We start from the raw sequence: 24,535 nt of genomic DNA on the forward strand, positions 1-24,535 counted from the left end.
TTATAGTATCTATGGAAAGATCTCTGTAGTGAAAAGGATAATTATTTAACCCAGTGGTTTTAAACCTTTTTTTTTTTTTTTAACTGTACCTCTTCTGTCTGGAGGTTTCAGCTCAAGTGAATGGTACCACAATAATTACACATTTCTTTCACCGTTTATTGTATATCTAATTTATGATAAAACTTGTAATAACAAACTGCAAAATATTAAACAGTAGCCTTAATCCTTAAAAAACTTTTAACTACATGTCTGTGGAAGCACAGAAATAAGACAGAATTGGGAGTGTCTTTGGAAACACTCGTATTTGCTTGCTATTTGCAGCATAATTATGTGTGCCATTTAAAATGTTTTAAATGTTTTAAACATCAAAAACATTAACCTTAAAACAATACTATTATAATTAACATTGATCCAAAGGGATTCGGTATAACCTTGTCATTTAGCACTTTCTGTACTCTGTGTTTTCTTCCTTCATTTTTCTTTTGCAAGTAAGAAATGTATCAATTTCAAACTCTGAAAACAAATTAAATCAGATGCTATTGCTGTTACTAAAAATGCAGCCGCGCCCAATAAATAAAACAACAAACTTCAAAGTATTGAGTTTTGTGATTATTATTTATGTTTACCAGAGCATTTATTCTTTTAAAAAAATGCAGAAAGATTGTGCTTCCACGATTAGTATTCAACTATATGACAAGTTGAAAACAGCAAAGTTTGTGAGCAGCACAGAGTGCTCTCCATAGCCAGAATCGACACACGCCTGCTTCACCCACCCTAATCAGTGCTGCCAGATTTCTTTTGTAACGCCCGCCAGATTTTGGAAGAAACCAGCCAAAAAGTAGCAAAATTGTGTGTTGTACAGGATTTTCTTTTTTTTATTGCCCTAATAATTGTACAGGATTTCTATTTTTCCTTCCTGCTGTGTTAAGAAAGCCAGGTTTATAGATCAGAAATAAAAAAAAAAAAAATAACGGATAATACGAAATAACACAAAATTCTTCCCCAAATAAAACAATAAATTATAGTAAAAAAAAAAAAAACAACAAAAAACAGGATCATCTTATCATACAATACTAAAATAAATAAATAAGTAAATAAATCAGGTGATGTGATCATTTTATTTAAAATAGGCATGCAATGGATTTATTACCACATTAACTTTTTTTTTCAAATTTTCTAAATGATGCATGTCATTATTAGTTGAACTGTACCCTAAATATAAAACAAAAACAGTTGTAATAGCAGGAAACAGGTTCTTGTTCCGACTAGGTACCATAAGGAGTATTTGGAAGTGCTTGACACCTTTGATACACTTCAGAACTGCACAATCAAAATGTCCTTCAGTCAAGAGTCTTCCACATAGTCAGACTATAGGCAAGAACTTGGACTGATGGCTTATAAATACGGGTCTACCTAATTGGCTGAAATCAGGAAATTGAGGGGTCACCTCTTTTAGGGGCCAATGCATACCGGACTAGTATGGAGAAACTAGACTTAAATGAACTACTGTACACCGCAAGCGACGTAAACGTATCTTAATTCTGTAGATAGGCTTTTTTTATTATTCTTTCGCCATTCTGTGTGTATTGCACTTTGGCAAAAAAAAAAAAAAGTTCTTACACAATAAAATATAAAAAAAAATACTGTTCACATGACAACGATGTTTTAATCATCGTCTGTACTGACTTTTCTGTGACCTGCACTGTACAGTAGGAGGTTGGACAAGTCAGTGTTGCATTGTTATTTTGATTTAGGTTGCTAAAATCGAGTTGTTTTCAGCATTGGAGGTAAAATACCAAAAATGGATGACAAAGCAAAGTACATTTTGGCTGAGGATTGTGTCAAGAAATTTCCCAAAGAAACTTTACATGCAGATGGAGGTAAATTGTTTTGCACATCTTGTAATGTGACTTTGGAGAAAATACGATCAATCACTATTTAGCTTCAGAATCACACATTAAACGAAAGGCTACTAAACAGAACATAAAACAAATCCAGAAAACAAACTTGAAAATCAGCGCAAACAAAAAGTATTCTTGTTGGTTGTAGCCAAGTTAAATCAGTAATCAGACATTTGCCTATTTGTGTGACCAGAGGTTGCGCTAGCTTTTCTGTTCATGCGCTCCTGAAATGCACATGCCCAAAATTTTGCATCCCAACCATCAAATATACATTTTAACACAAAGGCTAAGAAACTCCAGAGATGTGCATTTTGGTACATTTTTATGAATGTTTAAAATCAATGGCATGTAGTAGTTTCAAAACTATCTGTCTGTGTATAGATATACATATAAACACAGACGCACTTTTTTCTTTGTATACTAACAGTAGACCGTCGCATGACGAGATGGGATTCTAAGCACTGTTTGTTGCCTTCATCTCTGTGTGTTTTAATATTGTTCTGCATTCCAATAACAGCAACAGCATCGCCATGTCTTTTAAGCGAAGATTCTTGAAAAAACTGTACATCCGTGTGTATATGCTGTTTTTTTTTTTTTTTTGCCCAGCAGCTCTTTCACACACAGTACATCTTGCAGTCTCGATAAACAAGCCACGGATAGTTCATCTCCCAATCAAAATTATAAGAACGTATTTTTCATTTGCGTTTTTGTGCATTAGGGCCTACTACTGCTTGCACCTGCTTTGGTCACTGTAGTACCCATAGTCAGAAGTAGATGGCTGAGATGCAGATGAACAAACTCGATCCGGCCATCTTGTAGATGCTACTGTGCCTATAACAATAACGATTATTATTATTATTATTATTATTATTATTATTATTATTATTATTATTATTATTATTTGTTTATTTAGCAGACGCCTTTATCCAAGGCGACTTACAGAGACTAGGGTGTGTGAACTATGCATCAGCTGCAGAGTCACTTACAACTACGTCTCACCCGAAAGACGGAGCACAAGGAGGTTAAGTGACTCGCTCAGGGTCACACAATGAGTCAGGTGACAGCTTCTGCACTTCTATCACATGACTGCTCTGTTACGTCTTGACACAATATTTAACCAATCAGAGAGTTGAAGGGGCGGGTTTTCTGTGTTAAGCATTTCGAGGGGTTAAAACAGTAAAATGACTGCTAAAAAAATAACTGATTATTTTCAAAGCAAAAGTAGTGACAAAGAATGCAGGGTTTTCAAAATAATCCGTCAATCGGCACAATCCACCACCTAAAGCCTAGGACACACATGAGCGGCACGGAAGTGCGTGGTGGGATACTATCATATTAATTTCCAGTGTTCATTGTGCTGCTAGGAACTGTAACCAAACTGTTCTAGCAGTGTGTGTACGCATTATGCCCGACTAAACATGAGCTGAATTAACTAAAACATTTTTTAGTATGGTTCTCGAGATCGGTTATGTAGTGTGGACAGGGCCTAAAAGTAAATATCCTTAATATTGCTGGCAAAGCCAAAAATGAGGCTTATTGCTGCCACCTACAGGACTGGAGTGTACCTTAATCAATGCTGTTACCGGTATATTACAGAACAGTTTTTTTTTAAAACTAGTTTACGGTCATTGCTGCAGTGTAATAGATTACCACAAATATGCATGTCTGCATCCCTTTCCATTCTGTGCTTCCCGTGAACGCAAGACAAAATATTTTTCCGTCCAATGGATTTATTTTGCATCTAGGACGCAAAATTTTGCGTTAACGCGACCTCTGTCTGACCTTCAAATGCATTTAATGCTGGTACTGACTGCTGGAGTACCAACACTAGTCAACAGTTCTAACATGTAGGCCTAGCTAGTAAAACCATTTCAGGCCAAACACAGTTGAACCATTGTATATACTTGTATAGCTATGTTTTTATATTCTAGCACATATTCTGCCACATGCAGCACAGAAAAATAAAATAATGCATGAATAAGTGTAATATCCTTTCAATCCCATATCAATTTCAGCATTTCTGTCTGGCATGGTGTGGCGGCAGACCTTACAACACAATGAAATCATTGTTTAGCCACCATCCTGTCCCAGTACCATGAAACTTGACTTTGTTTTACACTGCCTGTAAATTGCCACTTCACATCAGTGTGAACTCCCATTGGAGTTGTGTGCAAGCCGTCAGTGGGGTTTACTTCAAAAGGGTTCTCACTTCACAATTACCTTTACAAATTCTTGCCAATTACTTTAATGGTATGGACTCTCTAATGTAATCTCAGAGCACAAATAGAATCCTAGTTTGGCCCTTTCCTCATAAAACAAGTGGAAGTACCCAGACCACAGGCCCTCAGGCCACTTCATAAAAGCATACTTTAGGAGTTCATGGGTTGGAAAGACACAAAATAAACTATAACATATTGCAGTTAAATAATATAGAATAAACTCACACCAAAAGTGTGAATGGCTCAAACTGCTATGCTAATTACACCCACAGATATATGTAAAATGTAAGTGTGACATACAAACAGATGGTCAGACAAACAAACAGCCTCTATTTACCCTCATATTCTAATACTACATTCTGATAAATAACTTGTGCCAAAAAACTCTTAAGAAATTTTCATCAAAATTAGATTGATGATTCAATAGATGAATGCACCAACTCTAAAATGCAACATACACACATGCAAATATGTTGTCCTCCACTATATCCCACGGATGGGATATGCATCCCCGGCTTGAGATAATAATACTAGCATATAAGCTGCTCAAAACATAAAATGCTTTATAAGCAGTTTGCCTGTTTTTATTCTGGAGAACATCACGACCACAGAAAGACATGTATAAACATAAGAAATGTTGTGAATTAGCACACTTTGTTTAAAAGCACAAACAGATTTTTTTTGTTTACTTTTTTATATTATTATTACTATTATTATTATTAAATTTGTCATGCAAGTCTTTGCTAACATCTGCCTTTCTTGAGATCTTGGGATCAACCTATTTTGTACGTTTCATATTCTGAACTCTCGTTCAGCAAAATGCTGAAAACTCTTTCCATATGGCTTTCATGACACCTCCCTTGACCTCCCAGTGATTGGAAACAGAAGACAAACTATCTATGATGCCACAAGAGGAAAAAACAACAACCCCCCCTATTGGGTGACCCTGGACCCCCATACTTATAAGCCTCTTGAAAGAAGTTTGACATCTTTTCAGATATCTTTAACACATTGCAGAACACTAGGTCCCATGCTGTCTGCACAGCTGAAAAGCTTGCCTAATATAAACAGGAGACATTTTGAGATTTGCCTTTGTACTGCTTACATTGGAAGCACATGGTATCCAGACATGGTATCTAATTCCGTTCAAGGATTTTTATCCCCTTTCAATCTTTTGATATGGAAATGAGAGAGCAGTAGTTTTAAAACTACCCCCCTTCGAAGGTGGACCCATTTCTTTCAAAAAACATTTTGTAGACTTTCCTTTCAACTCCCTTCCCCCCTAAAAAACATTATTATATCTTCTTGCCAGGAGAGAGAATCAAACAGAATACAGAATATAGTGAACCCTGTTGGCAAGAGAAATAATTATCTGCAAACAAGACAACATATAGTGGTTATACTGAGGATTATAATAACACATGTACTTCTCAAAGCAATTGTTTACACTGCCTAATTTGAGCAACTGTAAAAGTATAAATTAAAGCCATTTCTTCCTAACTTGTTTAGAAATTATGTTGGTTGTAGTTTTACAAAAATTCATAAAAAATAATGAGCAGGACACAACGGTAGTGAAAATAATCCATGCTCGCTATTTTACACCTAAACTCCCTTCCTTAAGATTTTCACAGGGACACATTTTTTCACGCACTGGTTAATAAAAATAAGGACGTTTGTGTTTAATCCATCCTTTCAAGTATCGTAAACCATACAGGTCTGCAGTAACTACTGTAGAAGACTGACACACATGTGGTGTGAATGAGTTACAATGAACAGTCACTTTGTTTATTTTTTTTTACTTTATTTGATATTGCATTCTCAGAGTCTCCTTTAGGTTTCAGGGCAAGTTGCAACAAACATGAAAACTGATCCAAGGTTTAACAGTATGATGAATGAGGACATAGCGGTAAGGCTTATAAACACTTCAGCACGTGATTATGCAGTAACCTTACTCTAAATGACCCAAGCAACAAGATAAAACAAACAAACAAATAAACAAACAAACATTAAGACAAATGTTATATTAAACATAAACAGTGTAGTCAAAATCTTTCAATTAAATCGTCAACTGTCATGGTGCCTCTGCAACACAAAATTTAAACCTAAAAATCTTAAAAAGGATATATATGTGAAATACCTTTTAACTGAAAAGGTTTTGAAATCAAAACTATTTTTTGTTCCAATTGCAAAAGATTTGAATTTATGTATACATTTCATGTTTACATTATATTGAAAGTGCTAGGAACAATAGTAGTAAACATTTTTTTACAGCGCCCCTTTGTGATAAGCTGTTACTGTGGTTTTGCCTCTATAATAATAGTTCTAAAAAGAGTGATTTTCAGTGATGGAAAAAGTTTTGTTTTCTGTGAATTAACCAAATGATGCTGGGCAGAATCTGTTCAAAGCAGCTGAACTCTTTGAACAAACAATGCATGCAAGGAGCTGTAGAGCTACATGTAGGTCCTGAAATTAATTTACTGTCTCTTGAATGTGTTTTATGTTAACCATTTGAGCCAGTGTTGAAAATCAGGTGAGATAAACAAGACTTTGTAGTATTCAACCGTTATTAAGTAGAGAATGGCTATACCACCGACTGCACATAAAACAAAAAACAAACAAACATGTGTTTTGTGTATAAGGATGATTTGAAATTACTAGGGATGGGAATTGTAAACGTTTAAAACGTATAAACTCTAAAAGAAGTGGTTAAACGTTCAATAATATGATAGACGTATAACCGGTCACGTGACAAATTTCAACAAACGCATATTTGTTAATATATTAATTTTAGTAATTTATCATCATATACAGTCAGTCCATCGCGCATCCAACTGATGTGGTGCCACAGTAAGGGCGGATATTATAAAAGGGAAGGGGTTTGGCAATTGCCTCCAAGTAGTTTTTCTAATTGGTGTAATAGAAACATTGACACTGGGGCGGGTTTTATTCTCGGTCGATCTGACGCTTCATTGGTCCACTCTGTGTTCATGCTCTAGTGGGATTGGTATGGTATTCAGTCCACACTGGGTAACAGCGTTTTTCTGACATTTGTTATGAATTTTTAATAAAACTGCATCTCTCAACAAAGGAACGAGGCGAAGCCACGTTTGGAATTATTTTGAGGAAGTTCAATGCTTCATCATTTGAACTGAAAACATTCAGAATTACTGTGGATGGAGTTACTGAATGCAGTAAAAAGCAAACAGCCATAATAAACAGAACGCTGTAGATGGGGACTGTGAATACATATATGTATCTTTTCCAATATTAATACAGAGAACGCATAAAGTGTAAATGAATGCTGTATAGACTTTAATTTACCAGTACATTTATATGCAAATCATTTAAAAAAATAATAATAATTAAAAAAAAAAAAAAAATCCTTGATATCTATGTAATTTGTTAGCTGAAGGGGATATTAAAAAAATTAAATAAATAAATAAATAAATAAATAGATAGATTTGTGGCACCGATCCCTGAACAGTAGAGTTAATATAACAATGCATTGGAATCTGTGCATTTGATAGATTCTGTAACATATATGTAAGCTGTATTTTATTATTATTATTATTATTATTATTATTATTATTATTATTATTATTATTATTATTTCTTCTATTTTTTTAGTATTACATGCAGGTCAGTCGCTATAAGATCGTTACCTTTATTAAAAATGTGCATGGATAAATCTACCGATTTAATCTATCAATTAATCAACTAAAGCCCATAAATTAACTGATCAAAAATTTGAATCGTGTGACAGCCCTAATTTCAATATATACTTTGGTGTGTACATTTTTTTTTTTATATATATATATAGTTAAGTCTTTGCAATGTTAAAACATTATTTGCTTATTTAGGGGTTCTTTGCTTAAAAAGTACTAACCAGGGCTGTCAGTATACATTAGAATGTAATATAAAGAGTGTGTCTGTATGTAGTTCCCTTTCAATTCGAAGATGACCACCAACAAACATTTGTATGGGATATGCCTGTCCATTGGGTAGGTATCGCTGAGCTCTCTGTACCAGAGCTGCCGATAGACCCCTTCCTGGGATGATGCACTCGGTCCCGCTCACCGAGGGATTAAAACTGAGAAAGCCAGTTCTCTTCTTCCTTCTCAAGACAGTACAGTAAGATCTCTGTGTTGAGCTGAGCGTGTTGATAGAAAAGAGCTTCTCGAGTCGAATCGAGTCAATTGTATTTCCCTTGCATTTGTGCTGAAAGCTGGCTTTCACCTTTCTGTCTTTCAGCGGCCTCCTCTCTTGCATGGTAGGCCGCTCTTTGTTATCTGTCTGTCGTGTGTGTGCGACTGCCTGTGCAGTCACCCATGAGTGGTTGTCTATTTCTTTCTTGGGAGTACACAGTTCTTCCACAGGGCTAGGCCTTGCCGCATCCCCGCTGTCGAGCAGACCTTGCCGGCTGCGTAGGCTGCAGTCCCAGCTCCATTGCAGCCCCAATTGCCATACCCCTCCTTCCCCAGGGGAGATCAGGGTGGATGGTATGAGGCGTCCCAGCTTGTGAAAGAGGACACGCTTTCTACAGAGGCCTCTGGGCAGGGGGCCTCCTTCTCCTCTGAAATGCAGGTAGGAGGGGAGCTCGAACCTCCTGCTGAGGAAGAACCTGGCTTCGAGAGCCTCAGAAGCCAGTCCTCCCCCATTGTCTAGCTCAGTTTCGGTACTTATAGGATGCGCTGCAGCCTTCCAGCTGGTCCCAAGGACGCCAGCGGCAGAACCACGCCGGTCCGTTTTCCGGATGCAGGCAATGGCTCCTCGCCCTCAAAAGTTCCCGGCCTTCCCAGACTTCATGGAGGAGGTATGGGCAGTGTGGAGTAGTGGTTAGGGCTCTGGACTCTTGACTGGAGGGTTGTGGGTTCAATCCCCAGTGGGGGACACTGCTGTTGTACCCTTGAGCAAGGTACTTTACCTAGATTGCTCCAGTAAAAACCCAACTGTATAAATGGGTAATTGTATGTAAAAATAATGTGATATCTGTATAATGTGACATCTGTATAATGTGAAATAATGTATAATGTGATATCTTGTAACAATTGTAAGTCGCCCTGGATAAGGGCGTCTGCTAAGAAATAAATAATAATAATAATAAAGGTATGCTCCTCCTGGGGTCGACCTCAGGTCCTAGCATGCTTAAATAGGCCGCACCACTTGCCTCTCTAGAAGGTGAGGAAAAGCTTTGCCTAGCGGGGTAGACTCCACCATCGCGGCCCTGGTTAAGGCCCCGCCGGTGGGTGGGTTGGCTAGAGACCCGGCGTGCCCAAACCCTCAATGCAAGGTGATGGAAACACATCTCAAGTGGGCGTATGCAGGAGAGGCGCAGGCAACCCGCCTGTCAATCACGGCGAGTGTGCTCACAGCCTATATGGACGGTGTACTGTGCAAGGCCCCACTCCAAGCCATTGGCCACAGAGCTACGTCTCCTGTCCAGCACGCTGCTGCAGATCTCCGGTCTCCAAGGGCAAGCTCTTGGCCGGAGCCTGGCTAGCTTGATTGTGGCTCGTAGACAGCTGTGGCTGTCACAAGCCAGAGTTCCTGATGCGGATAAGGCCGCGCTGCTAGATGCGCCTATATCCTCAGGACATACCTTTGGGCCAGCCGTGGAGAAGATCTTACAGAGATCTCACCAGGAACACGAGGCGTCCCAGCAGATGGCCGTGTTGCTCCTTCCCCGCTGGGCATATTGAACCGCTGTCGAGCTCCTCAGACGCCGACTGTCACCATGACAGTTCCAGTCCCGACGGCTCCGCTGGGTGACCTAAGGCATCGCCTACAGGGCACACCAACAGCAAACAAACGGACTGAAGGCTGGCGGCCTCAGACCCCCTTTTCGGCACAACAGCTGCAGCACTGGTGCGCTTGCACCTCGGACACCTGGGTGCTCGCCACCATGCAAAACAGTTACGAGCTTCAGTTCCGCTTGGGACCTCCTCCCTTTCGAGGTATCATGAATACTTTCATGACAGACCCTCTCCAGGCCTCAGAAGGAAGTGGCCTCCTTGCTGTGCAAGTGAGCCATTCGTCTCGTAGACCCCACCTCCCAAGGAGATGGGTACTACTCAAGGTATTTTCTGGTACCCAAAAAAGATGGCGGCTTTCGCCCCATCCTAGACCTGAGGCTCCTCAACGTGTTCTTAAAAGAAAGGGGGTTGCAGATGCTGACTCACCGTCATTCTCCAGTCCATCCGGCCGTTCCCATTTGTCCAGAGCACAAGAAGTATCTCTGCTACTCTTTGCAGGGAAGCATTTACGAGTTTGCTGTGCTGCCATTCGGCCTCTCCCTAGCTCCTTGTACGTTTTCAAAGTGTGTGGACGTTATCCTAGCCCCCCTGCGGCTGTAATCCACCCCCCCTGCGGATCACAGTAATAAACTATCTCGACGACTGGTCAATCTGTTCCCAGTCACGAGAGGGAGCAGTGGCCCACACGGAGGTCATGACAGAGCATCTGGTGAGGCCCAGCCTCACCATCAACGATGCAGAGTCGGCTTACACCGGTGCAGTGCATGACGTACTTGGGGCTCCGGCTGCACTCCGGTACGATGCGCGCATACCTCTCAGACGACAGAGTTGCAGCTATCCAGGGTTGCCTCTCCCTGTTCCAACAGGGATCGGAGGTCACCAGAAACTATTGGGTCTGATGGCCGCAGCCATATTGGCCATTCAGCTGTGTCTGCTTCGCATGCACCCACTACAAGCGTGACTCAATGCATTCCACCTAAACACCAAACACGACAGACACCGTCGGCTGACTGTCTCACACGAGCTCGGCAGCCCTACGCTGGTGGAGGACATCCTCTTGCCTGCGCAAATGGGAGCAGTGTTAAACCGCCAAGTGGTGACGACAGACGCCTCCAACTTGGGTTGGGGGGCGGTCTGGGAATGCAGAGGAGTATGCGGATCCTGGTCGGACCGCTGGACATCCCTGCACATAAACATGCTGGAGTTGCAAGCGGTCTCCGTTGCTCTCCACCACTTTCTCCCAGTGCTGAGCGGTACACATGTGTTGATCCGGACGGACAACACGACAGTGGTGGTGTATGTCAACCACCAGGGTGGCCTACGGTCCCTAGGGTTGCATCGCATGGCCTTCAGGCTATTAACATGGGCTCAGAGGAACTTGCTGTCCCTATGAGTGATGAACTGGGCAGTCTACCGCCTCTCCAGGAAGAGTCTGCATCTGTCAGTGTGGCACCTCCACCCTCAGATAGTGGAACACATTTGGGAACGGTTTGGGAAGGTGCAGGTCGATCTCTTCACCTTGACAGAGACGACGCATTGCCCCCTGTGGTACTCCCTCCACCGTTTGTCGATCCACTCGGCGTAGACACCCTAGCGCACAAATGGCCCAAAGCATTTTTGTATGCTTTCCTGCCTATACCGCTGCTCCCGACATTTCTCGAAAAGGTCCAGTCAGAGGAAGTGTCAGTTCTCCTAGTGGCCCAGGAGAATCTGGTTTTCGACCCTGTGCCAGCTGTTACACGGCCAGCCTTGGGAGATCCCTCTGCACATGGATCTCCTCAGTCAGGCAAGAGGCACTCTTTGGCACCCGGAACCTGGTAGGTTCCGGCTATTGGTCTGGCCCCTGAAAGGGACCGCTGGTTAGCCCTAGGGCTATCAGATGCGGTTGTGGGTACGTTGCAGAGCGCTACGGCAGACTCTACTAGGTCTTTGTACACCTAAGTGGAGGTATTTCTAAGCTTGGTGTCTGGCTGGAAGCCATGACCCAATATCTTTCCCTATGCCAGTTATCTTACAGTTTCTGCAAGAACTGCTTCATGCTGGTAGGTCACCTTCCACTTTGAAGGTGTATTTAGCGGCTATTTCTGCATGCCATGCCCCCGTAGATTCGGTGTCTCCGGGTGCGTATTTCTTGGCTACCAGATTTCTTAAAGGCACAAGGCGATTACGTCCTCCCAGGAGGACTGTTCTCCCCAAATGGAGCCTTAATATTGTACTGGAGGCTCTCACGAAGGCCCCATTTCAGCCCATACACTCCATAGAGTTGAAGTACCTGTCTATGAAGACAGCCTTCCTCGTGGCTATCACCTCCGCTAAGCGAGTCAGTGAGCTGCAAGCGTTGTCTGTGCACTGCTCCTGCATGCGTATTTGGGAGGATGGCAGCAGGCTGTCTCTGCGCACCAACCCTGCTTTCCTCCCCAAGGTGGTCACAGCCTTCCACATTAATCAGTCTGTGGAACTGGAGTCCTTCCATCTACCTTTGTTTGCTTCAACGGAGGATGAGAGATTGAATTTCCTCTGCTCAGTGCAGGCATTGAGATGCTACGTGGATAGGACGAGAGCTTTGCGTCAGTCTGACCGGCTCTTTGTCTGTCACGAGACACGGACCCTAGGACAGCCCCTCTCAAAGCAGTGTCTGTCACATTGGCTTGTGGACAGTCTCAACTGCGTATGATGGCTTGCCCCCACCTGGCAGGGTAGCCGCACACTCCACTAGAGGGTTGGCTACATTTTGGGCCCTCTTCAGAGGGGCCTCTATGGCTGATATTTGTACAGCAGCTAGCTGGGCTACGCCGCATACTTTCTCCAGGTTCTACACCCTTAATGTGGTAGATCCTGCTCTGCCTTCATTAGGCATAAGGGTCCTTGACAGTGTAAGCTCACACCGCTAACCATTGTGCAGTTCTGATGCGTCCCTCATATGCTGCCGTTCCTTCTCCATCGCGACGGCTCTGGTATACATTATCCCATACATAATGGTCGTTGGTGGTCATCTTCGAATTGAAAGGGAACGTTACGTTACTTACCGTAACCCTGATTCCCTGAAAGAGAAGACGGCCACCAACCACGAGGTCACATCAGTCGCCTTCACGGGTTCGATGGAAAAAGAGAAATGGCTTCCTCAGGATGAGTTTTAATCTCTCGGTGGGCGGGACCCAGTGCATCATCCCAGGAAGGGGCCTATCGGCAGCTCTGGTATAGAGAGCTCAGCGATACCTACCCAATGGGCAGGCATATCCCATACATAATGTTCATTGGTGGTCGTCTTCTCTTTCAGGGAACCAGGGTTACATGTCATCAAATTTGATCATATCATACTTTCAGTTCCACAGAGGTATCACACTTTCCCTGCAGCATATCACTGCTATGTACAAATGGCCTGATTTTCAAAACTCGGCAAATGGATTTTGAGTAAATATACTCACTTTAACCCTTTGCGGTCCTATGTCGGACCTAGTCCGACATTGCAATTATTCCTATCCGGTCCAATGTCGGACCCTGTCCGACATCATCAAAAAAACACAAAACGGGTTTCTAGTCGTTTTTTCTCCGGAACAAGCCGAGAAAACCATTCAATGGCCGAGTGGGAGCGACAGGAGCCGAGACAAGTCCAAAAAAAAAAAATTTAAATAAAAAGGGCGTCTCTCATGAATAGTCATACTTGCCCCTGGCATCAGATAGGGGCGGTCATAAGGAAACAAGCTGGCTGTTACTGAATCAGCGCACAGAGAATATCACAGACATTTGCAGAGCTTTTTTGAGATGTTATAGTAATAAAATAATGACTTGGATCGCATTATTGAGTTTGGTGATAAAACGAGTGATCAGGAGATGACTGATCGGTATGTACGACTATTATTATTATTATTATTATTATTTATTTCTTACATAGGTGAAAGCTATAGCGAACAAAAGGGTGGGGCGGGGCTGGAGATGCCTAGTGAGTGCTTTGTTGATATGCAGTGCCTTTTAAACCCGTTTGACTGTGGAAATAAAATACTTTTAAACAGCGCGTCTAAAATTAACTGCGCGTGTGAAAATAAATTGGACCTGACGCGCCTGACACGCACTTAATAAATGGACTGCAAAGGGTTAATACAGTTCCACAATACTTGCATGTCTAAAAAAAATAATGGAGTACCCTTAAACGGGATTAGTTTATATGGATGGGTGGTAAGTGTCAGTTGGCTAGATAAAACATTAGCCCAAGTACCAGAAAACATCTTCAAAGAACTGATAGGTTGTTCATTGCCTAAATGACTTCCTTGGTTTGGTCCACTGACTTGCATCTTAAGTGCAATTCAGATTTAAATGCGTAGTATATTCCTTTATTGTTTGTTTTGTAAAACACCTTTTTATATTTCTGTATAAACAGAGCTTTCAGATATAATTAATAACATATGTACTTATGTTGTTTGTTCTTTTTCTTTTGCATATCTAACATATACAATGTTAATCCTGACTTAATACATCATCAGAACAGGAAAGTATGTATATTACGTTATGCAAAGTTGTACTATCATCATTTTTCATATAATACAGATAAAACATATACTTTAAGTATTACTTGTCATGTTTTTGATTATTCTTTTTTTTAGTTAAGCCATACAGACATGATTAAAAAAAACAGTTGTAGGCAGAAATTGAGAAACCAAAAGAAAGCCAAAACATTGTTCAAGTTGATTATCTGTTATTGCACTTTAGAGGTTTGAATGCACAAAGTCATCTCGTTTTTTTCTTGGTAGTTATCCAATCAGTAACCAGCCTTGCTGCCAAACAGTCTGCATTTTCATATGCAACATAACATTTTTCTCATGAAGAAAAAAAGTTCAAAGCAAACAATTCTGCTACACATAAAATATATGATTTGCTGTGTGACGTGATAAATATGTACGTCACACTGCTGTTTCAAACAGCTGCAACAAGATTTATCCATGCAGAAAAAATAATTGTCTTGGTTCTCTTCTGTCAATAAGTAAGAAGGTAACAGGGCAGGGGCCTAATCTTTAATCTCACTTCCCTCATTAATAAGTACTTAAAATGTCAAGCTGGTCTCTTAATGTCTTTTAACCTACAGGATATTGCTATTGATTTGACCATTAGAATAGGCCCCAGTGGGTATTTTTTTTCTCACCGGGCTCTGTGGTAAGCTTGCTCAAACCATCGACATGCAAGTCTTTTAATTGCCTGATTGAGTCCCACCAAATCCCTGACCCCACTGATAAGATTAGTATGCTTTTGATCTTTTGGACACTACTTTTATATCCACTGTACTTCTAAACAAGAAGTCTGGGAAGTCAGCTCTCTGATCTCTTTCATAGTTTTCACACATTAAAACATTTTTAAAGACCCTGTTGGATGAAGATAAATGCAGTAGTTTTTCAGTATGTATGTTTTAAATGTGCACATTTGGCTGATTGTTTAAATTTCAGAATTCCCTGTATAGAATAAAGCGTGCTAGGCTTGGTGGATCAAACTGTCTGCTGTCTTGGAGAGTTTAGGCAGGGGAAGAGTTGAATTCAGCAATGAGTGTAATGTTTTACTAAACAAGGAGACAGCATACTGTTAATATATGTGGAATGTATTACATCAACAGTGAAACAGTGTGTGTGTGTGTGTGTGTGTGTGTGTGTGTGTGTGTGTGTGTGTGTGTGTAAATATATACACTGTTACATGCAGCAGTCTATTTGTTTCCTACCCATAAAAATCCAAAACCCTAAAAAATACTGTCCTAAATTCACAAACAGTGTGTTTTATAGTTTAAAATTAGTTTACACCTTCAATCTTCTATTTAACTGAGTGACAGCAAATTGAAGCCATCAGGATATTTTTACTAATGTTATGTGAAAGTATAAATCCCCATTATAACACCATCAAATACAAATGAAAAGGGAAACATTTTGAATTACGGTGCCTGAAAACCTTTTACGGAAATAAGTGTGTATGTGAGGCATAATGATTTAATTGTGAACTTTGACAAGGCAAGATGAGGAAAGTCAGACTGCAAAATTTTACTCCCCAGTTACAGAAATCAGTAGGCGATAGCTCCACATGGAAGTCAGGAATTTGTGTATGAAGTTCAGCACTAACAGTGTTAAGCAAAATTTGAACAGCAATAGGAATTTTGCAGAATCATAACATTACACAAGTAATTACAAGATTAATGGCTACTTGATTTTAAATGTCTTACAAGACACAGACAAAGAACTTCCAACATTAGATTTATGTTTACATTTTGTTATTGAATACTAGAGCACTACTACATTTTAAATTGGTAACAAGATTCAGCTATTTTTAAATATAGTTATAACAAATAGGAAAACATGTCAGGCTGGAGAGTTGGCGTCAACATTCATGTCTTCATTCAGTATAAACATCTTACAACTGCATGTCCCTATATTTTAGTATTTAGTAGCTATGTTGGGCTGAATTAATACACTATGAACACTACAGTAGGTTGCACTGCAAAATGCAGTGGGTTTAATCTAATGGCTAATAATCCATTTCAACCATGCACTTATATCACTGAATTGCTTGAGAGACTTTGGGTTCCAAAACTCCATACCAAACATGACTAAAGGTGCTAAACAAGGAAAATGTTTGTCCCATTAGAAGAAGCGGGATTGACAATGCATCACTATTTACAAGTTCCATTTCAGCTAGCATATCCTGCTAGTATATTTACAGGATAACCCAAAACGAAGGTTCTATCGGCCAGTTTATTTTGAATTTGCCACACTAACCACACTTCCTTTCTCATAGGATACAAGCAATAGATTGCACATTTGATAACCCTGATTCCTCACACATAAGGCTATGATTTTGTCACAGAGGTCACGGAAATTGTGAAGATCGTGAATTTGAATAAAGTTTGAGAAATTTTGGAATTGAGGTAAAAACACAATTTGATTATGCGCTCCTTTATTTTCTTTAAAAATGCAGTATGTCACGCACTGAAAATACAAATCTGCGATTATCTGTAAATTGTTTAGTTGTGTATGCATACAGCATTTACGTGTAGCCATGTAGGTCAGCGAATGAGATAGCTGAGCAAGCAAGCATGTAAATAGGTGACAGCTAAAACACACAAAAAAAATGTGAGTGAGCTGTTTCTGTAGTTTGAGTTTGTACCTCTTATACAAGGTTTTAAAAAAAAGTCAAAAGCAACATCGTTGTTACATCCGTCTTCTCGAACAACAGAGAACCCTAAAGAGAGCATTTCAAACATTAATTAGAGACGGTGAGATATATTTTAGAATGACAGGTGAAAGGTCTGACGAATTGTTAAGGCTGTACGCCTTTCCAAAAAAGACGCACGCCTCAAGATTGTAGATTACGTCATTACGACTTGTCCCACAGGGTCGGAGACCCTCGACTCCGACCAGAAATTATGTCGGTCTGAAGTATGTACTGTAAATTGTGTACTCTAAAGTAACATTTAAAAATATCAGCAGTCAAAAGCAATAGTCTTTATATTTTGGTTTTAGTGTACAATTTGTATGTTGATGTAGTTAAAATTACATTATTTGGTGACCTTTCTGCAAATTCTTGTTTTTTTTAACACTTCGCCTGTGAAATGTACAAAAAATTACTGCACCAAAATCGTAGCCTTACTCATGCAGTATACCAACCCAAATAGTTCCTTTAAAAAACAATCACAACATGTTTCTTGTAGGAATTACAGGAACATTCCTCTGTGGCTTACATAGTGCAGTAGGTCTACCTTAGTTCCACTTAAGTAACCCCTAAAGGGCGAAAAACCATAGTAATGTGGAAGTGGTGTACAAGGTGTCATCAAATGCCAAAACTAACATTGTCAACACATTGAACTTCCCACAGACATTTACAAATCAATTCTACCACCATCACCAAGTTAATCACAATAAAAGATGAATTACAGCAGCACCACATAGGGTAAATGATACTCTTATTACATGTAAAAGGTTGCTTGCTTCTTTTCAAAACTGAGATTGAAGGGGTAATATGATAAATGAATCATACAGTAATGACATCAACTTGTTTTTACATCAAATAGAGTGTACCTAAGAAAGCTGTTTTTACTGAAGACTGAAAATATGTAGAAACACTGACTAAAAGACATGTGGCATGTGCCTTTTATTAATTTGTTTAGTCTCTTTGTTTTTTTAATTATTATTATTCAGATGTAAACATCAAGTTTGTATCTTCAGACAGAGACCAGTCATGTAAGCTAAAGATGTACCACCAGAGATCCACTGTTATGAGTAGAACCAAATTACAACAGTTAGCATGGTAAAGATTACAATTAAAGCTGGTTCCTTTCTTGGAACTACATTTAAACCACACATACCTCTTATCATAACTATTATACACAACGGGGCCTATTTTAATCCAAACAGTGGTGGTATTCACATCTGATGTGGTTTAGATCAATTGAATAAACCACATATTACCCTCCACAACCCACAAAAGTAGCTGTGGTAGTTTTGGAGATAACCTTATTTCTGAGATGAGACCAATGGGTGATAATCAAGGAGGGCTTTTGACAGTGAGGACACCTGTCACAGTAGCTTTTCCAAGAACAACATACATGGAATATATGTGTTAGGCATAAAAATGGGTTTATAGCATTTTAAGGCTTTGTTTTTTAAAATTCAGTCCAATCTTATTTTCTTTTAATATTCCCCTATATTCGGTGATCACTTAAATGCCTTATCAACACACATAAAGATACAGACTAACTCTTCATAGCCAGTGCTGCATTTATGTAACTAGGCTCTCAGGTACGCGGGTACCCGTGCCCTTTACGCACACAGGGTTTGTTGGGATTCTCAGGTTTGCAGTTGTCTATGTCCCCAAAACTCGCGTCTGTTCGTATGACACGGGCAGCCCCATCGCAGATTATTACACCATTATTGTTTTTAATCTCGCAGGTAATACAGCTTTAGAATGTTGACAGCCTCATACTCTGCGTTTTAGTTCCCACTGTGGAGAACTGGAAAAACATGGACCAGGGAACGTCTTGGATCGGAGCGGACTGAACATTACACTGAGTTAAGCCCCTTTGACGTGATCTCCTGTGTACAGTTGTGTGTTTTGCTGAAATCCATTTCAGGATTTATTTCTAACTGCTTCACACAAGCATAAGCAACTGCAATCTATTACTGTGCATTTTTAATCTTTGTTCTTTTAGACAGAACAAAAAAGTTCAGTTTGTGGCTTTCAGTGTTGGTTTCTGTAAAAACTTAATAAATGAAAGAAAAAAAAGCTGTGTACAATAACACTGGGATCCCCAACCATTACCATTTACTTCCCATCTCAGCATAATTTTAAAGAACTACTGCTCTATGCAGTGTGTTCAATCATTTACCAGGCAGAAACTGGCTGCCAGGTTCCTAATGCAGTGTAGTAAAACAAGTTCAGTCAGACGCTATTGCTGTTACTAAAATGCAGCCATGCCTAATAAATAAACACAAACTGTCAAAGTACGAGTACTGTGATTATTATTTATGTTTAACGGAGCATTTATACTTTAAAAAAAATGCAGAAATACTGTGCTTCACTGAGTAGCATTCAATTATAGGACAAGTTGAAAACAGCAAAGTTCATGAGCAGTACAGAACCCTCTCAGCAGAGCTCTCCATTGGCATAATTGACGCTTGCTTGAAAATGTAGGTAACAATAGTCTCATAGGTCTCTATTTAAAAAATATATGAATAAATCATGTATCTGATTATGTCTGGTGCTCCATTTGTGAATGTATCATTTCGTTACACTTAGCTGTTTTTGCACTACATTTTAAAACTGCTTAGAATTTTTTAAAACTTGTTATTAATGTTCTAAAATGTCACTTATATTATTCTAGATTGCACCCATCAATGTACTTCCATCCATCTGAAACCACAGGATTCACAATAACATGACATGCTATCTGTTGACAACCAGAGTTCAATTGTCACTTTTCTATTCAACTAGCTGACAAGTCATTGCTACCCCTAATGGATACTATACAAATAATACTGTACTCACTGTAAAAAGTTACATTTCATAACAAATGACAAATGTACTACAGGATTCAAATGTGCAACTGGTCCTTTCGCAATTGGATTGTCATTCACATCTTGTGGACTGGGATTGGATCTGGCTCAAATGACAAGTGAAAGGAGTTGGCAGTCAATGTATCCCACAGTGGACAGTAATTCACAAAACTCTGAGACCCTGGCGCTGAACAGACAAGGATTGGATTAGCATGGAAAATAAGATTTGATTGAGCATGCTACATGGTCCCTCTAGAACTGACTTTATTAGCATGATGACCAAGCAACACTGACACCTCAAACTTCCCATATGCCAAAGCAAAAAATTTAGACAGACAAATACTCTGGCCTGATCAGCATATGCACCATAAAACTGCATACAAATGGAAATGGAGAGGTGCGTCTCTGCGTCTATAACAGCACAATAGCGCCGTTATAGGTAAGAGCGGCTGGCCGAGCCTTGTTCAAACTCGATTTAGAGGGGTATGTTTTCTCGGTCGTTTCAAAATGGATCGGGACAGCATTTCATGTGCTCCGTGTCCTTGTGACAGATCATTTTTTTTGTCCAAGTTTCGTGAAAATCCATGCAGTAATTTTTAAGTTACAGAATCTCCAAAAAATTGTTTTGTCAAATGAGTTTGTTTTTCTCTATAATAACTCGAAAACGGCTGCGTGTTTAAACACCATGCGCAATTTATTTTTGCTGACTGATAAGTTACGCATGCGCAGTCGGGCTCCACCACCACAGGTAAATTACTGGGTATTCATCAGTTTAATAATTCTCTGTGGGTAATTTAATTTGAATTCCTTCGGTCACTTATGTTTTGTGGTTCCTGACTTAATCCATTTTATTTTTTACATTTTTTTTTTTAAATGCTTCCAACCTTAACTCAGTCTGTGAAGCTAAACCCCAGGTGCAGTACCATGATTGACAGCACTGTCTCCAATGGGGGCTCCAGAAGTTGTAGCAACGGATGAAATTGTAACTCTTAAATATTTACAGCCAAGATATTAATCAGTATATATTTAGTTTATATGCATTATATACACTTTAAAACATACACATAAGATCTATATTCATAATACTAATATATTGTGTATGATAACTTATTACAAACAATATAACATGCATGTTAATTAATATTACCAAATGTTTGAAGGTTGGTTTCCAAACACAACAATCACGTAATAAATTGCTCACAAACAATTATGGATTTGCAGCATTTGACTGATATGTTCAGAACCCTCCTTCCATGTGAACTGTGACACACAATACATGCTATAGAGGCTGCTGAACAGAACGTAAAATAAACAGCTTTCAGAAACCAAACTGGAAAGTCAGCCCAGACAAGAAGCATTCCTGTCTGCAAGTTCTCAGTACTAAAACGATCCAGCACAGCCACCTCGCTTCAACCTGCTGACTTACAGTTGGAATTTTAGACCCGAATAGCCACGTCTTCTTTGTTTTGACTCGGTACTAATAAAATAAATTATTGGATGGGACAAATAACATGACAACGAACGTGCTGCATACATTGACTTTATTAAAGTATGCCAGATGCCCGCCCTTGTGTAACCGAGTTTTTGGGCTGTTTCTAATCGATTTCCACATCTGTATAACTTGGCAAAGCTTTGCCTTAACTTCCAACCAATTCAGTGGATGCAGACGTGCAGTCTCAGTGTATGGGCAAGTCAACTGCAGGGGGATGCTGCATACTCGCCTTTAACAAATGACAGCACTCTGTTTTAGTAAGGAAGCAAGTACCACTATTTTTAGGCTTTATTGTGTTCTAAAATACTGTCTACTTAGGTTTATTTAATGTTTAAACATATCCGCGAAATCCTAATTTTATTCCGCAACATACCCGTGAAAAATATGTAAATTTACCACGATTTAAGTAGACCCCTATGTATAAGGTATCTAAAATGTGGTACTTGGGAATGTTTGTTATAATAGTGGATCATTTTTCTTATACAAAAACTAAGCGTTGCACCACAAATAAAAAAATAAAATAGCAAACCAAAAACATTCTTTAATATATACAGAGAGGACTACAATCTAAACGGAGGGATCTACTTTCCATTGCATATAAATACCATGTTTTAAAACCAGCCTTCCAGTGAAAAAACAATGGATATTAAACACAAAAAACTACATTTTACTTGATGGTAAGAGCTGACAATTCCGAAAAAGTCATCATGTGTAGTCACCAGTGGGTTGCTGAGGATTCAAAAGTTCTCTGAAACAACCTAATAGATACCATTTAGAAGTTTAGAAGAGTCACTGACATAAATGGATAAGAAAGATCTATAAAGTTCATGGATTGGTTGGTTGGAAAATGCTTGTGTAACCCCTAAAGGGCAATGGTGTAAATTCAAAAGGGAGGCTGCTATCTCGTTCACACGACTTACTATCTCGTCAGCACAAGATATTATAGTAAGTCATGCGCATGAGATAGTAACTTGTGCGCACCAGATAGTCGCCTCCCATTTTAATTTTTACACCATGTACCTTTAGGGGTTCTGTACATTACTATGCCACACATACATGTAGGAGGCTGTGTGGTCCAGTGGTTAAAGAAAATGGCTTGTAACCAGAAGGTCCCCGGTTCAAATCCCACCTCAGCCACTGACTCATTGTGTGACCCTGAGCAAGTCACGTAACCTCCTTGTGCTCCGTCTTTCGGGTGAGACGTAGTTGTAAGTGACTCTGCAGCTGATGCATAGTTCACACACCCTAGTCTCTGTAAGTCACCTTGGATAAAGACGTCTGCTAAATAAACAAATAATAATAATAATAATACATCACATTTCTTTTCCAGCACATCAAGCACATGTTTTTGTGTCCTTCATAAACAAAACCAAAATAAAAAAAGAAAGAAAAAAGCTGAAATAGTTATGACATTTGTAAATATTTGTATACTTGTAAAAGTACACAATGAATAACTCCAGATGTGTTAATATTCCAACTATTCTAATAAGCTTTAATTGTATGTTGTCATAATTGTATGACAACATGAAAACAACCATGGTTGTTCTGGTTTTAGACCTGACCTAACCTGCCCAGTGGTGACTACACATGTTGTCTGAAGTGAACCCACCTACTGTAGCAATTAAGCAGTGTGTGCTGGAAAGCCTTGTCAGAACATGGGTCAGGTAAGGGCGCAGTGGAGGCCTTACCTGACAATTTCCCTTCTTTTTCAGAATTATCAGCTCCTACCGTGAAGTAAAATGTTTAATAAACTTTAAATAAACTTCAGGTTTATTATTTACTTTTCTGTAATGGCCCTCAGCTGGATAACCCTGCATTCAGAAATGTCAGACAATTTATAAGCAAGAAATCCAAACCACAAACCAAAATCAATGCATAACACTTCAAATGTACACACTGGCTGAAATATGGACCATCCACAGGCTTTGATTAAAAAACATAATAATAAATTAACATGGGCTGCACGGTTTAAACATTGGCTAAAACATTTAAATAAACCAAAATGAACGTTACCATTTGGGCACACAATCGATAAAGAATGAATATATGTGTATTCTGTAGTGAGATAATTTGCACTTGGGGGAAAATACTATATATTTTAATTAGGTGGTGGCTTAACTCCCAAAATATTCATTAAAAGAAAAGCAACCTCAATTTGTTTGGTGCACAAATTCTCCCACGCAATTGTCCTAAATAAAAATACCAAGAAGGGTTTCAAGCTTGCTAGCATCTGCCAGTTTTGCTTTAACACCTTTTACTGGGATTACTCTATAGGCCGTCAGCATCCGGGGACTAAAGTCTACCTTAACACTACCTTAAAACATTTGTCCAGGTGTCAGCGTATATTCTGTCCAGTTGTTCCAAACTGCAATAAAGTAACAGTGCATGTCTACTTTTTAAATCTCTCATCTTATCTATAGCCCTTGCCATTCGTCGGGCGCGCTGTATCGAGCCTAAAAATGTCAACCTAAACTCTTCTAACCTGAATGACTGTAATTAATTGCGAATTATATAAATTCCATATTTCAGTTAATCAGATAAAAATATTTTAGCGCTTTATGTACATTGCTGTGTTGCCACACGCAACCTTTTTTCAATGTTAATGGGCACAGCGTCAACATGCTGTTTTTTTTTTACAACATAATGAGCAATAGAGAAGGATACAAATGTATTATTTAAATACAAAAGCATAATTCAACGTTGATGCTACAGCAACAATAAATAGTGAGACAAATGCACACAATGAGGGTTACATAATATTCTAAAAAAAAAAAATGTAATTCTAAATCAAAAAGCCTATTGCGAAATAGACCCTAGCATCTGTTTCGTGTTATACTGTGATAGCTATAATTTAGGTGAAGTCAGCGCCAAATTTCCTTTCCTTTCTCAACACCTCACTCCACCCAACCAAAAGCGATTATACGTGCTAAAATACTGTACACTAAGCATATCCATAATAAAAAGGAATCGCGATGCTTGCAGGTGTCATATTTACAGCAACTCAGCAACAATCCGAGTATACTAAACCGTTTACCTTTGTGTTAAAAGTCTGCGTATGCTCAAGTTGTGCGACATTTTGCTTTAACAAAATAAAAAAAATAATAATAATTTTTAAAATCGTTGCAAGGAAGCACTAAGCTTTGAACTTACGGTT

General features: G+C 39.4%; 1 protein-coding gene across 1 annotated transcript in view; it reads right to left on the reverse strand.

Annotated features, from left to right (window-relative positions):
- LOC117420893 (lysophosphatidic acid receptor 1-A-like) overlaps positions 1 to 24,535 on the reverse strand; it is a 59,970-nt gene that overhangs the window by 34,847 nt on the left and 588 nt on the right. The window lies entirely within an intron of this gene.

The sequence above is a fragment of the Acipenser ruthenus genome, chromosome 1, assembly GCF_902713425.1.
Source record: "Acipenser ruthenus chromosome 1, fAciRut3.2 maternal haplotype, whole genome shotgun sequence".
Classification (NCBI taxonomy): Eukaryota; Metazoa; Chordata; class Actinopteri; order Acipenseriformes; family Acipenseridae; genus Acipenser; species Acipenser ruthenus.